The sequence below is a fragment of the Nomascus leucogenys genome, chromosome 7b (assembly GCF_006542625.1).
Source record: "Nomascus leucogenys isolate Asia chromosome 7b, Asia_NLE_v1, whole genome shotgun sequence".
Classification (NCBI taxonomy): domain Eukaryota; kingdom Metazoa; phylum Chordata; class Mammalia; order Primates; family Hylobatidae; genus Nomascus; species Nomascus leucogenys.
Window position 1 is genome coordinate 109,659,856 of NC_044387.1, and position 13,359 is coordinate 109,673,214.

Consider the following 13,359-nt stretch of genomic DNA (forward strand, 5'->3'; position numbering starts at 1 on the left):
GGAAGGAGCCATCAGCGTGAGAAATGCCAGTCAGATTTCGTTAATCCCGTGAGAATCCAGAGGACCTTTCCTAATGTCAGTGGAAACCCGGCTCCAGTGTGTAGGACATAGGTCTGGCAGCAAGGCTGCAGAGTGGAGAATAAGGAGGTGAAAATCGAGGGCCAAGAAGTCAGGTGCGTGCTCCTTCCAGCGAGTCAGGATGCTGGAAGCCACCGCCGAGCCCAGACGCCGGCTCGAATTCAACCCGAGGATTTTAAACATTCACATGGAAGCATGGACAGCTTCTCTACTTGCTCTCTGTGAATAAAATGTCTATGTGCTTTTCCTTGTTTGGCTTGTTAACTTCTTGTCTGAACTGTGATTTTGGGAAATCTCAGCAGTTTCAGAATGTCTGCTAATGAGAACCTAAGAATAGAGCCACTCAGCAACCCAGAGCATCGTTACCACCTGGAGTGGAAATTATACCTGTGTCCATTTTAAAATGCACATTCTTATCGATGCATGTGAGTCAGGGCCAATCATGTAATTTCCTTCCTTGAACAACTGTAAAATATGTAATATTTAATGACCATGCCTATTGAAGCTTTTTATGTTTCACCTTGACAATATAAATTATTATAATGACATAAATATTAAAGCTGACCTAACATGTAATCATCATTGACAAGAACACATTTCAACAACTACACATCTCAATGCATTTTATTCCTTTCAAACCTAATTAACCAGCCTGATTTTTTATCACTTGATAAATCTCATGAACCTATTATGATCTGAAAAGCTCTCTTCAAGCATATTAAACTAAGTAGGCATTTGGGAGCTTTGATTTTTAGGTAGAATTCTGTAATAATTTAAAGAAAACCATGATCAATGATAAAAAATCCATAATAAAAAAAGATTTCAGCCTAAGAAGCTAAGAAACCATAATAATGTCGTATATGCTGCCCTAAAAAAAGGCCAAATGTCAGTATTTTGTCTCACATCACCAGCAGGAACTCTGAACTACCAATTAGATATCAAAAGCATAACTCCCCCAAATTCAGATATGACACTAGTGATAGATAGTTTCGATATTGATAGATAGATGAGATATAGATAGATAGATAGATACATAGATAGATAAGATAGATGAAATAGAGATAGATACAGAGATGAAAGAAAGAAGTAAAGGAGGAAAAATAAAGGAAAAAGAAATGAAGGAAAGAAGTTAGGGAGGAAGGAGAAAGAAAAAAGAAAAAAGAAGGAAGGAAGGAGGGAAAGAAGAAAAGAAGGAAGGAAGGAAAGAAGAAAGGAAGGAAGGGGAAGAAGGGAAGGAAGACAGGAAGGAAGCAAGGAAGCAAGGGGAAGAAGGGAAGGAGGAAGAGAAGGAAGCAAGGAAGAAAGACAGGAAGGAAGGAAGGAAGGAGAAGAAGGGAAGGAAGAAAAGAAGGAAGCAAGGAGGTAAGGGAGGAAAGGAGGAAGGAAGGGAGGAAGGGAGGGAGGGAGGAAGGAAGGAGGGAAGGAAGGACAGAAAGGTGGAAGAAACAAGGCAAAAAAGAAGAAAGATAGTAAGATTTACTGCCAAGAAGCTGAATACCAGGGAACATCTCCAGCAGCTTTGGTTCTGAAGATCTGACTGTAGGAACAACCTTCTCCAAGGTATTGGAGCTTTCCAGTTCACTCATGTACGTGCGTAGATGGACACACAGAAGGCTTGCCCATGGGTGCCTGGGTTCTAGGAGGATTACAAACACTGAGATGGTAAAAATGGGCTCTGCATTCTCCAGATTCCTGTTAATTTATACTTCTATACAGTGAGTGCGGAGAACGGTGAGTGATAAGGGTGAAGGGAGACTCTCTTGACAGCCTGGTTTTCTCACGAGAAGTTCTTTGAATGAAGTTGGAAAAGTCGCTTGTGTTCAGCATCAGGGTTAACAGGTGAATTCAGGGAAGGGGAGCAGAAAGGGCACAGTCCAGTAAGTGATCAGAAAAATAGAAGGCACCGTACGCAAACAGACAAGGAAGAGTATTCTGTAGATGAGGTGGAAAATGTTAGATCTGGGCATTTCTGTCCATTCAGAATGCAAGGTCTTTGCCTGGTGACCCTGCAAGGCCAAAAAGCAATACGCGGGTCCTTGGAGTGAAGCCAGTGGTTCAGGGGCCAGACGGCTGACAGGGCACAGGCCTCGGTTCGCTGCCAGTTTTCACATGAACACGTGCTGCCTTAGAATGATTCTGAAGGTCAGCAAACAAGGGAGGAGCATTTGCCACACAAAGTGTGAGATAGGAAAAAAAAAGTTTAGGCACAGAGAAGTCTCCTAGAATAGATGTATAAGTTAGTAAAATATTTTTCAGGATCCAGCAAGGCTTTGGGCAGTGAGCTGTATTTTGTGCAACCCTAAATATGTTCTTAATCTTGTTTTCTGGAGGAAAATGTGTTTTCATCTGCCTTGCTCAAAGCACAAGTTGTGTGGCACAGTGCCCCTAAGTCTAGAAGAGGTACCCTCAAATCCATGAAAGTCTTCCTCCTGAATGAGGGCGCTCCTGAGGCGCTAGAAGCAGCTCCTCCACAGAAGCTGTGGTTTAGGAGGGCTGGATGCTTGTGTCCATTCCATCTGCCCTCGGAGCCTCCGTGGAGGAATGTGGGGAGGACTTTGGGGTTAGCTGCCAAGCCCGTGCAACTCAAGATTAACACTCTTAACAAAGAGGGATGCAAATATCTGCACTAACCTGTGGATGGTAGAAACAAATTCCAAAATTCTTTGGAGTTGACTTTTTGTTTTTGTTTTCTATAGTCCTAAAAATATAACATATTTAATAAATAGAAATAAGTTAAAGTTATCAAATGAGCATATATTGGCTCCAATTCACCTGCACACATGAATTACTATATTTAACTGCTGTAGGCAACACTGATCTTTCAGCCTGTAGACGGCTGTGTCTGTACCACATGGAACCATTTCCTAGGGGGCAATGTGCGTGCCTGCCACTTTCTTTTTTCTTTTCTTTTCTTTTCTTTTCTTTTCTTTTCTTTTGAGACGGAGTCTCGCTCTGTCACCCAGGCTGGAGTGCAGTGGTGTGATCTCAGCTCACCGCAACCTCTACCTCTTGGGTTCATGCCATTCTCCTGCCTCAGCCTCCTGAGTAGCTGGGATTACAGGCATGTGCCACCACACCCGGCTAATTTCGTATTTTCAGTAGAGATGGGGTTTCTCCTTGTTGGTCCGGCTGGTTTCGAACTCTCGACCTCAGGTGATCTGCCCCCTTCAGCCTCCCAAAGTGCTGGGATTACAGGTGTCAGCCACCGCGCCTGGCTGTGCTGGCCACTTTCACGAAACATTTGGTGCTGCTTCCTCCTGCCCATTGTCCTAAAGTTACCTCGAGACTCCCATAGAGATATGGCAGGTGAACTTGTCCTTGTTTAAAAGTAAGGAAAGCTGAAGACTCCAGTAGTGTGTGCATTCATCAGGAGGAATAAAACCATTCATCAGGAGGAATGAAACCCAGCTCCTTTCACCCCATCACACCCCAGACTTTCACTTGCATAGGAGTCTGGCTTCACTCCTCACTGACTTACCACGTACAAACAAATCACTCACAGTCAGGGAAAACTCTACCCAAGCTTATGAGACTGTAGGAACAACCTTCTCCAAGGTATTGGAGCTTTCCAGTTCACTCATGTACGTGCGTAGATGGACACACAGAAGGCTTGCCCATGGGTGCCTGGGTTCTAGGAGGATTACAAACACTGAGATGGTAAAAATGGGCTCTGGATTCTCCAGATTCCTGTTAATTTATACTTCTATACAGTGAGTGCGGAGAACGGTGAGTGATTAGGGTGAAGGGAGGAGGGAAAGAAGAAAAGAAGGTGAAACCACTGTGAAACCAGTGGTTGGTGAGTCTTTACAAGCCTGTAAGAAAGGACAGGGCTACTGACTCCACCAAAGCCACACAGCTTGGTGAAGCACGTGTTCATTTAAAACACTACTCATCAGGTGCTTCCTCCACTCTCTTTAACTGAATTATCTTGGGGCTTCATACTGGGTTTTATATAGAAGCAATAATTCCATGGGAGTAGGAAGAACTCTGTTTTTTAGGATTTGAAATCCAGGTTTTCTGTGTAACGCTGAGCCAGCCTCTTAACCTCACATGTGGAGAAGGTGAGTGTCGTTTCCTGGTGGATATCATTCCATTGCCTGCCCAGCACCCCTTCCTTTCCTTCTGAGGATCAAGCATCTCACTTTCAGCCCCTGTGGTCCTGGCTCCAGTCCTGGCCAACGGGAGTTCCATGTGTTCCCTGGCCACAGGAGTGGTGATGGACACGTGACGCAGGCCTGACCCACGAGGGCCGCACCGTGCAGGTGCGCTGCAGCTCTCAGAAAAGGGTGCTTCTGCCCGTCCCTAAGCGAGGTGTGCGCACAGGAGGGGGTTGACGGCCTGGAGTACTGGAGATCACACTTGTTGCCACACAGGTAGAGCATAATCGAGAGTAAAGCAGTGGAGAGGAAACCAAGGAAAGAAATAGAGAGACAGAGAGACTATGTAGCTATTATTTAGCCTCTGAATTCACCTCTGCCCGAAACTAGAAACTCCCAGATTCTTGGGTAATTACATAAATTTCTATTTATTTGAGCTGGACTTTCTTTCATTTGTAATTTAATTATCTTAAGGCTATTGCCAAAATTGATCTCCACCAGACAACATAATTATCAATGTAAAAGGTCTTTATAAACTCTCCAGCGCTGTGTGTGAGGGATTATGTCTCTGAGATGCAACACTCCTCCTGCATAAAATCATCAGCCCTATCCCAGAGGCCTGTGCCCTGCTGGTACCACAGAGTGACACAGTCTATCTAGCCCAGCACATCAACACATATTTTGTTTTCTTGTTTTTTTTAAAAAAAAAATTGTGATGCAAACCCTGTTACTAACACTGACTGACAGATTTCCATAGCTGCAAGGTTGTAACTACAGCTTCCAGGAGTGTCTTCCCACAGGTTTTTTGTGTGACTGACTCTTGCCAGTCTCAGCTTTCATGTCGCTTCCTCTGAAAGTTCTTCATAGGGTCCACTGCTGAAGAATCTCTCCCTCATGCCTGCTCCGTCATCTTCCTTAGTACATATTACTGCCTGAATTTCCCCTGTTTATCTACTGATTTGTTTAGCATCTCCTCCATACAAAAGCTCCAGGAAAGCAGGAGCCTGGTCTCCCATCTTCTCCACGGGGTCCTTAGTGACCGGAATCATGCCTGGCACATAGCAGATGCTTAATAAATATTTGTGGAGTGAATGAATGACTTGTAGAAATGTGATTATCTCTGTGCACAGGGATTGCAGGGCTGAATCTGACTCTAATGATCAAGACTTGCTCCAATAGACGCCTTTGGATATTAAAAATTGCATTATTATTGCTAAGACACATATTCAGAACTAAAACCTTAGCACCTTTCTGATTTGTGAAAATACTCCTCTTTCAGCTCTAGTAACAGCCTTAGAAATTCAGTGTCCTGAAATGTGTATCGACACCTAAATAGCCTCCATGATAACACTTGATGTAGTAAAAGGACACTACAGCATTTTAGTTCTATTATAGAATATAACAAAATATAAAATGTAACACTGCATATATTTATGTGTATTACTGGTCATTTTAGAATATTATTATGTTGATGACAGAGAAGCCTCCATGCATAAAACCGTAAGTGACCAAGAATCTAAGCAGCCTGGGGGTGAAGCTAAGCAGCCTGGGGGTGAAGCTAAGCAGCCTGGAGGTCCATCCCATCTTTGGTTCAAATACGATGACTGATGACTGTGGGCTCTCTGCTTGTTCCCTCCATGCTGCGGGGTTGCCATTGCCTCTCTGGGATGGTTTTTAAGTAGCACAGGTCATCTTACTCAATATTGCAATGTCGCTGTTTGCACCAATCCCCTCCCATTGCTGTACGCTCTAGTCCTTCCGCACTCGTTATACCTGGAGGCTAAAGGATACTTCAGCTCCTGTCAGAGCTAAAGAGAAAGCAGGTGCAGAGGGAAAATGGATACCAAAAAGGGTTCTCTTGGAATTTTAAGGTGGGTATTTTCCTGGAGACATGGAGGACCTGTGTTTATGCCCTGTGTACCTTACTGAATGTGTGAAACAAGATCTAAACTTTTTTGAACCCATTTTCTCATTGACAAAATGGGCACAATTATTTCTGTTAAAATTTGGAAGAGATAGGCCAGCTAGTAAAAGACATGCCTGATATAATTCAAATGTGGAATGGATTCATGTAGACCCTAACCCACGTAATTTGAGCAAGCTCATTTTCTTGGCAAATATAACATGGTTCATGATTTGGTCCTCAGTTTTGCAAGTCCAGAAATCAGCCAATGGCAGCAGACAAATACAATTTTTAAAAATCAGAGTAAAAAAATTGGACTTCTCAAATCTAAATTCACAGGATAGATAAGCTAAGCTGATGACTGATTTATTTTCAACATTTTAGCTTGTTCTTACATAGACATCTACTTCATTGTTTCAAGTTTCCTGAGAAGCTTGAACTTGAACCAAAAAGGCTTTTTGGTGTGTGTGGAATGACAGCGAAGAGAAGTGGGTACTCCTGGGTGACGGTTTACCAGATGCCCCAGCCAGATTCTCACTCTGCAGAATGCCCCATCCTCCAGCCCCTCACTGCCCACAGCGGAGCACACATTATGGGGTGTGGCTTCTCGGAGCTATGTGCTCTGCTTGTCGGCCTTCTCCTTACAAGCTGCCACAGACACTCTCGGCTGGCTGAGACAATGCCCAATGCCAATCTCATTCTTCCTTGTCTCCTCCAAGTAGAGAGCTAATGCCTGCTTTCTAGTCCCTCTTGAGGCTGGGGATGGCTTTTTGGTAGTTCTGGTCAATAGCAGACCAACTGAAGACTGCTGGGCCCTTCGAGGGAAACCTCTGCATTCCTAACAGAAGGGACAGCTGGGGCCATTCCTTCTCCCTTCTTCCTGCCTTTACTGGAGACATGAGACTGGGCTTGCAGCAGTGCCACCATTTTAGGGTGCAAGAAATCAAGCCAACACACTTAAGATGATGCAGTAGAAATTGAGAAGGAACCTGGGTTTTGGTGGCATTGCTGAGCCACACTTAGCCCTGGAACGTCTGAACAGCTTGCCCTGAGAGACCATTAAATGGCTTTATCATTTAGGCCACCGTCAGTTGAAATTCTGGGTTTTGTTTCTTTGTTTCCTAACATATATGTTATTATCAATGGTTAATATGTAGTTAGGAAGCTGATACTTTGGGCCTAGGAGATGTTGTGTCTTTTTATAACTTAGCGATTTGGTTTTACTCTCTCACAGCAATTGCACTTCCTGTTATTTTGGAGTTCTTAGATAAGTCTGCACCGTAATTACCATGTACTGTCTGCAAGACCTACCTTAAAGGCTTATTGTGAAGAAGAAATCACAATTTCTGAAAGTGCCTTGAAAACTATAAAGAGCTTTAGAAAAACAAGACAGTCTTATTATTACTACCATCTATAACATCTTCTAATGCAAGAGGAATAAAAGATAAAGGCATTTTCTTAATTTAGGGCATTTATGGTGCTGTAAATTAAAGCAATGTTTTGTACATTCAGAACATTTGTTGCTAATTATCTTCCAAGATTTTTTGAAAGAAGTTGCATATACCAATCACTAGCCATGTTTCTTTTACCTTGTTTATATTTTGTCTTGTTTTTAATAAATTGTATTGTACATATTTGAGGTTTGAGACATATTATAGATACATATAGATAGTAAAATGGTTACTATGGTGAAGCAAATTAACATATCTACCATCTCACAGTTACTTTTTTGTGTGTAACAAAAGCAGCTAAAATCTACAAATATCATGCAATTGTGTTAACTGCAATCCTCACGTTGTCCACGAAAACTCTACCCTCGTCCATCCAACACATCTGTTCATCCTCTGTGTCTACCACTTTGTGTCCTTAGACCTACATCTCCCCATTTCCTTTCTCTTCAAATTCTCACACTGGTAACCACGGTTGTATTCTCTCTCCCTCTGCATATTTGACCTTTCCGATTTATCGTTTCATAGATTTCACGTATAACTGAGAGCACACAGTATTTTCCTTCTGTGTCTGGCTTATTTCACTTAGCAGGATGCCCTCCAGTTCCATCCATGTTGTGGGAAATGGCACGATCTCCCTTTTTTCAGGCCAGATGTTATTCCATTGTACATACGTGCCACATTTCCTTTACCCATTGGTCCATTAACACACACTTAGGTTGTTTCCGTATCTTGACAGTTGCAAATGATGCTGCAATGAAGAGGGAAGTGCAGGTATCTTTACAGGAGGGTGAGTTCATCTCCTTTGCCTAGAGACTCAGAAGAGGGATTGCTGGGTCATATGGTAACCTCCATACTGTTTTCCATAAGAGCTGCACCAATCTACATTCCCACCAAAAGTGTGCCAGGCTTCCCTTTTCTCTGCACTCTTGACAGCACATGTTAGCTCTTGCCTGTTTGATAACAACCATGCTTACGGGTATAAGGTGGTATCTCACAGTGGTTTTAATTTGCATTTTACTGATGATTAATGATATTGAGCACATTTACATATACCTGTTGACCAATTTTATGTCTTTGGAGAACTGTCCCATTTTTTGCCCAATTTTTAATCATGTTATTTGTTTTTCTGCTATTGGGTTGTAAGAGTTATTTTTTAAATTTAGGATATTAACACATTATCAAATATGCAGTTTGCAAATATCTCCTACACCTCTGTCATTTGCCTCTAGGCTTTGTTGATTGCTTCCTTTGCTGTGCAGAAAATCTTTAGTTTGATGTAGCCCCATTTGCTTATTTTTGCTTTTGTAGCCTGGGCTTTAATTGTGATGTCCAAAAAATTATTGCCACTTTCCCCTATGTTCTCTTCTAGGAGTTTTATAATTTCTGGTCTTCCATTTAGGTCTTTTATTCATTTTGAGTTGATTTTTGTGAATGGAGTAAGATAAGCATCCAGTTTTATTCATTTGCATGTGGAAATACAGTTTTTCCAACACCATAGTTTTTTTTTTTTGAGACAGAGTTTCTCTGTGTTGCCCAGGCTGGAGTGCAGTGGCACAATCTCAGCTCACTGCAACTTCCAACTCCTGCATTCAAGCAGTTCTCCTGCCTCAGCCTCCCAAGTAGCTGGGACTATAGGTGCCTACCACCATGCCCAGCTAATTTTTGTATTTTTTTTAGTAGAGAAGGGGTTTCATTATGTTGGCCAGGCTGGTCTGGAACTCCTGATTTCGTGATCCGCCCACCTCGGCCTCCCAAAGTGCTGGGATTACAGGCTTCAGCCACCGTGCCTGGCCTTCCAGCACCGTATTTTGAAATGACTCTTCTTCCCTCATTGTGTCCTCTTGGAGTTCTTGTCAAAAATTAGTTGACTATATATATTTGGATTTACTTCTGGGCTCTGTATTCTGTTCCATTGGCCTATGTGTCTGTTTTTATGCTAATATCACATTGCTTTGATTACTATAGCTTTATAATATAATTTTAAATAGAGTTGTGTGATAACTGCCTTTCTTTCTCAGTATTGCTTTGGCTATTCAGGGATTTTTGTGGTTCTGTATAAATTTTAAGGTTGTTTTTGCTATTTCTGTGAAGAATACCATTGAGATTTTGATAAGGATTGCATTAATCCATATTGCTTTGGGCGGTATAAACATTTTAACAATATCAATTATTCTGATAAATAAACATTAGATATCTTTCCATTTATTTATGTCTTCTTCAATCTATGTCATTAATGTTTTGTATTTTTTAGCCTACAGATCTTTACCTCCTTGGTTAAATTTATTCCAACTATTTTGTTTTTAGTGTTATCATAAATGGGATTGTTTTCTTGATTTCTTTTTCAGTGAAGTTGTTATTTGTGTATAGAAGTGCTATTGATATTTAGAGTTGCTTCAGTGTCCTGGTGCTGCTGCACTATGGAGCCCGTGTGGTCCCTTAGCCAAGATGCCTGAGGAAACGCAGCCCCAAGACCAGCCGATGGAGGAGGAGGAGGTTGAGACGTTCATCTTTCAGGCAGAAATTGCCCAGTTGATGTCATTGATCATCAATACTTTCTATTTGAACAAAGAGATCTTTCTGGGAGAGCTCATTTCAAATTTATCAGATGCATTGGATAAAATCTGGTATGAAAGCTTGACGGATCCCAGTAAATTAGACTCTGGGAAAGAGCTGCATATTAGCCTTACACCAAACAAACAAGATCGAACACTCACTATTGTGGATACTGGAATTGGAATGACCAGGCTGACTTGATCAATAACCTTAGAACTATCACCAAGTCTGAGACCAAAGTGTTCACGGCAGCTTTGCAGGCTGGTGCAGATATCTCTATGACTGGCCAGTTCAGTGTTGGTTTTTATTCTGCTTATTCGGTTGCTGAGAAAGTAACAGTGATCACCAAACATAACGATGATGAACAGTACGCCTGGGAGTCCTCAGCAAGGGGATCATTCACAGTGAGGACAGACACAGGTGAACCTATGGGTCATGGAACAAAGGTTATCCTACAGCTAAAAGAAGACCAAACGGAGTACTTGGAGGAACGAAGAATAAAGGAGATTGTGAAGAAACATTATCAGTTTATTGGATATCCCATCACTCTTTTTGTGGAGAAGAAACATGATAAAGAAGTCAGCGATGATGAGGCTGAAGAAAAGGAAGACAAAGAAGAAGAAAAGGAAAAAGAAGAGAAAGAGTCTGAAGACAAACCTGAAATTGAAGATGTTGGTTCTGATGAAGAAGAAGAAGAAAAGAAGGATGGTGACAAGAAGAAGAAGATTAAGGAAAAGTACATCGATCAAGAAGAACTCAACAAAACAAAGCCTATCTGGACCAGATATCCTGATGACATTACTAATTAGGAATACAGAGAATTCTACAAGAGCTTGACCAATAACTGGGAAGATTACTTGGCAATGAAACATTTTTCAGTTGAAGGACAGTTGGAATTCAGAGCCTTTCTATTTGTCCCACGACGTGCTCCTTTCGAGCTGTTGGAAACCAGAAAGAAAAAGAACAACATCAAATTGTCTGCATGCAGAGATCTCATCATGGATAACTGTGAGGAGCTAATCCTTGAATATCTGAACTTCATCAGAGGGGTGGTAGACTCGGAGGATCTCCCTCTAAATATTTCCCATGAGATGTTGCAATGAAGCAAAATTTTGAAAGTTATCAGGAATAATTTGGTCAAAAAATGCTTAGAACTCTTTACTGAACTGGCAGAAGGTAAAGAGAGGTACAAGAAGTTCTATGAGCAGTTCTCTAAAAAACATAAAGCTTGGAATACACGGAGACTCTCAAAATCAGAAGAAGCTTTCAGAGCTGCTAAGATACTACACATCTGCCTCTGTGATGAGATGGTTTCTCTCCAGAACTACTGCACCAGAATGAAGGAAAACCAAACACATATCTATTCTATCACAGGTGAGACCAAGGACCAGGTAGGTAACTAAGCCTTTGTGGAATGTCTTTGGAAACATGGCTTGGAAGTGATCTATACGATCGAGCCCATTGATGAGTACTGTGTCCAGCAGCTGAAGGAATTTGAGGGGAAGACTTTAGTGTCAGTCAGCAAAGAGGGCTTGGAACTTCCAGAGGATGAAGAAGAGAAAAAGAAACAGGAAGAGGAAAAACAAACAAACAAATTTTGAGAACCTCTGAAAAATCGTGAAAGACATATTGGAGAAAAGAGTTGAAAAGGTGATTGTGTCAAACCAATTGGTGACGTCTCCATGTTGTATTGTCACAAGCACATATGGCTGGACAGCAAACAGGGAGAGAATCATGAAAGCTCAAGCCCTGAGAGACAGTTCAACAACGGGTTTACATGGCAGCAAAGAAGCACCTGGAGATAAACCCTGACCATTCCTTTATTGACACCTTAGGGAAAAAGGCAGAGGCTGATAGGAATGACAAGTCTGTGAAGGATCTTGTCATCTTGCTTTATGAAACTGCTCTCCTGTCTTCCGACTTCAGGCTGGAAGATCCCCAGACACACGCTAACAGGATCTACAGGATGAACAAACTTGGTCTGGGTATTGATGAAGATGACCCTACTGCTGATGATACCAGTGCAGCTGTAACTGAAGAAATGCTGCCCCTCGAAGGAGATGACGACACATCACACATGGAAAAGTAGACCAACCTCCAGCTGAGGGATGACTTACCTGTTCGGTACTCTACAGTTCCTCTGAGAATATATTTTCAAGGATGTTTTTCTTCACTTTCGTTAACATTAAATAGTCTGTATGGCATGACAACAACTACTATAAGGGGAAGTTAAGATTTCTGTCTACTTCTAAGTGATGCTGTGATACCTTAGGCACTAAAGCAGAGTTAGCAATGCTTTCTTAGTTTCACATTGGCTTATTTTAACAGATGTAAGAAGTATGTAACATGTTGCTAACTTTGTGGTCTAAAGTGTTTAGCTATCAAGCCGGATTCCTTAGTAGACCAAATCTTGTTATCGAAGTGTTCCTGAGCTATACCTTGATGTTTAGAAGAAAAGTATTTGTTACATCTTGTAGCATCTACTTTTTGAACTTTTCATCCCCTGTAGTTGCCAATTCTGCATGTACTAGTCCCCTAGAAACAGGTTAAACTGAAGCAACTGGATGGAAGGAACTCTCCACAGGGCTTGTTTTCCAAAGAAAAGTATTGTTTGGAGGAGCAAAGTTATAAGTCTACCTGAGCATATCATAAAGCTGTTCAAAAATAACTCAGAGCCAGTCTCGTGGATGGAAACGTAGTGCCCAAGTCACATTCTGCTTGAAGTTGTTTCAAATACAGATGAATTAAAAGAAAAAAAAAGAAATACTACTGATATTTATATGTTAATTTTGTATTCTGCAACTTTACTGAATTCATGTATTTGTTCTAATAGTTTTTTCTGGAATCTTTGGGGTTTTCTACTTATAGAATCATGCCATCTGCAATCAGAGATGACTTTACATCTTCCTTTTTAGTTTAGATGTCTTTTCTTTTTCCCTTTTAATTGCCTTTGCTAGTGCTTCCAGTACTATGTAGAAGGCACGTGGTGAGAGTGGGAAGCCCTCTCGTATACCAGATCTTAGTGCAAAAGAGTTCAGTTCTTCCCTGTTGATTATGATATTAGCTGTAGGTTTCCCATAAATGGCCTTTATTATGTTGAGAAACTTTCCTTCTCTATGTAAACAATTAGGGGTTTTTATTGAGAAAGAGTGCAAAATGTTGTCAACCTTGTTTATGCTTTAAAATTTTTCAACATGGGTAATTATTTAAGTAAGGGAAAGAAGACCTGTCAGGGTGACCAGCGGTCCATGTTTGCCTGGCCCTGTCCTGGTGTTTT

The 13,359-nt window shown here is 41.5% G+C and overlaps 1 pseudogene across 1 annotated transcript; it reads left to right on the top strand.

Annotated features, from left to right (window-relative positions):
- The first annotated feature begins 9,933 nt into the window (after window positions 1-9,933).
- LOC100596774 lies at window positions 9,934-12,171 on the top strand (annotated as a pseudogene). Its single transcript, XR_122284.4, has one exon. The product of XR_122284.4 is annotated as a heat shock protein HSP 90-alpha-like (transcript).
- The last annotated feature ends 1,188 nt before the right edge of the window (window positions 12,172-13,359 follow it).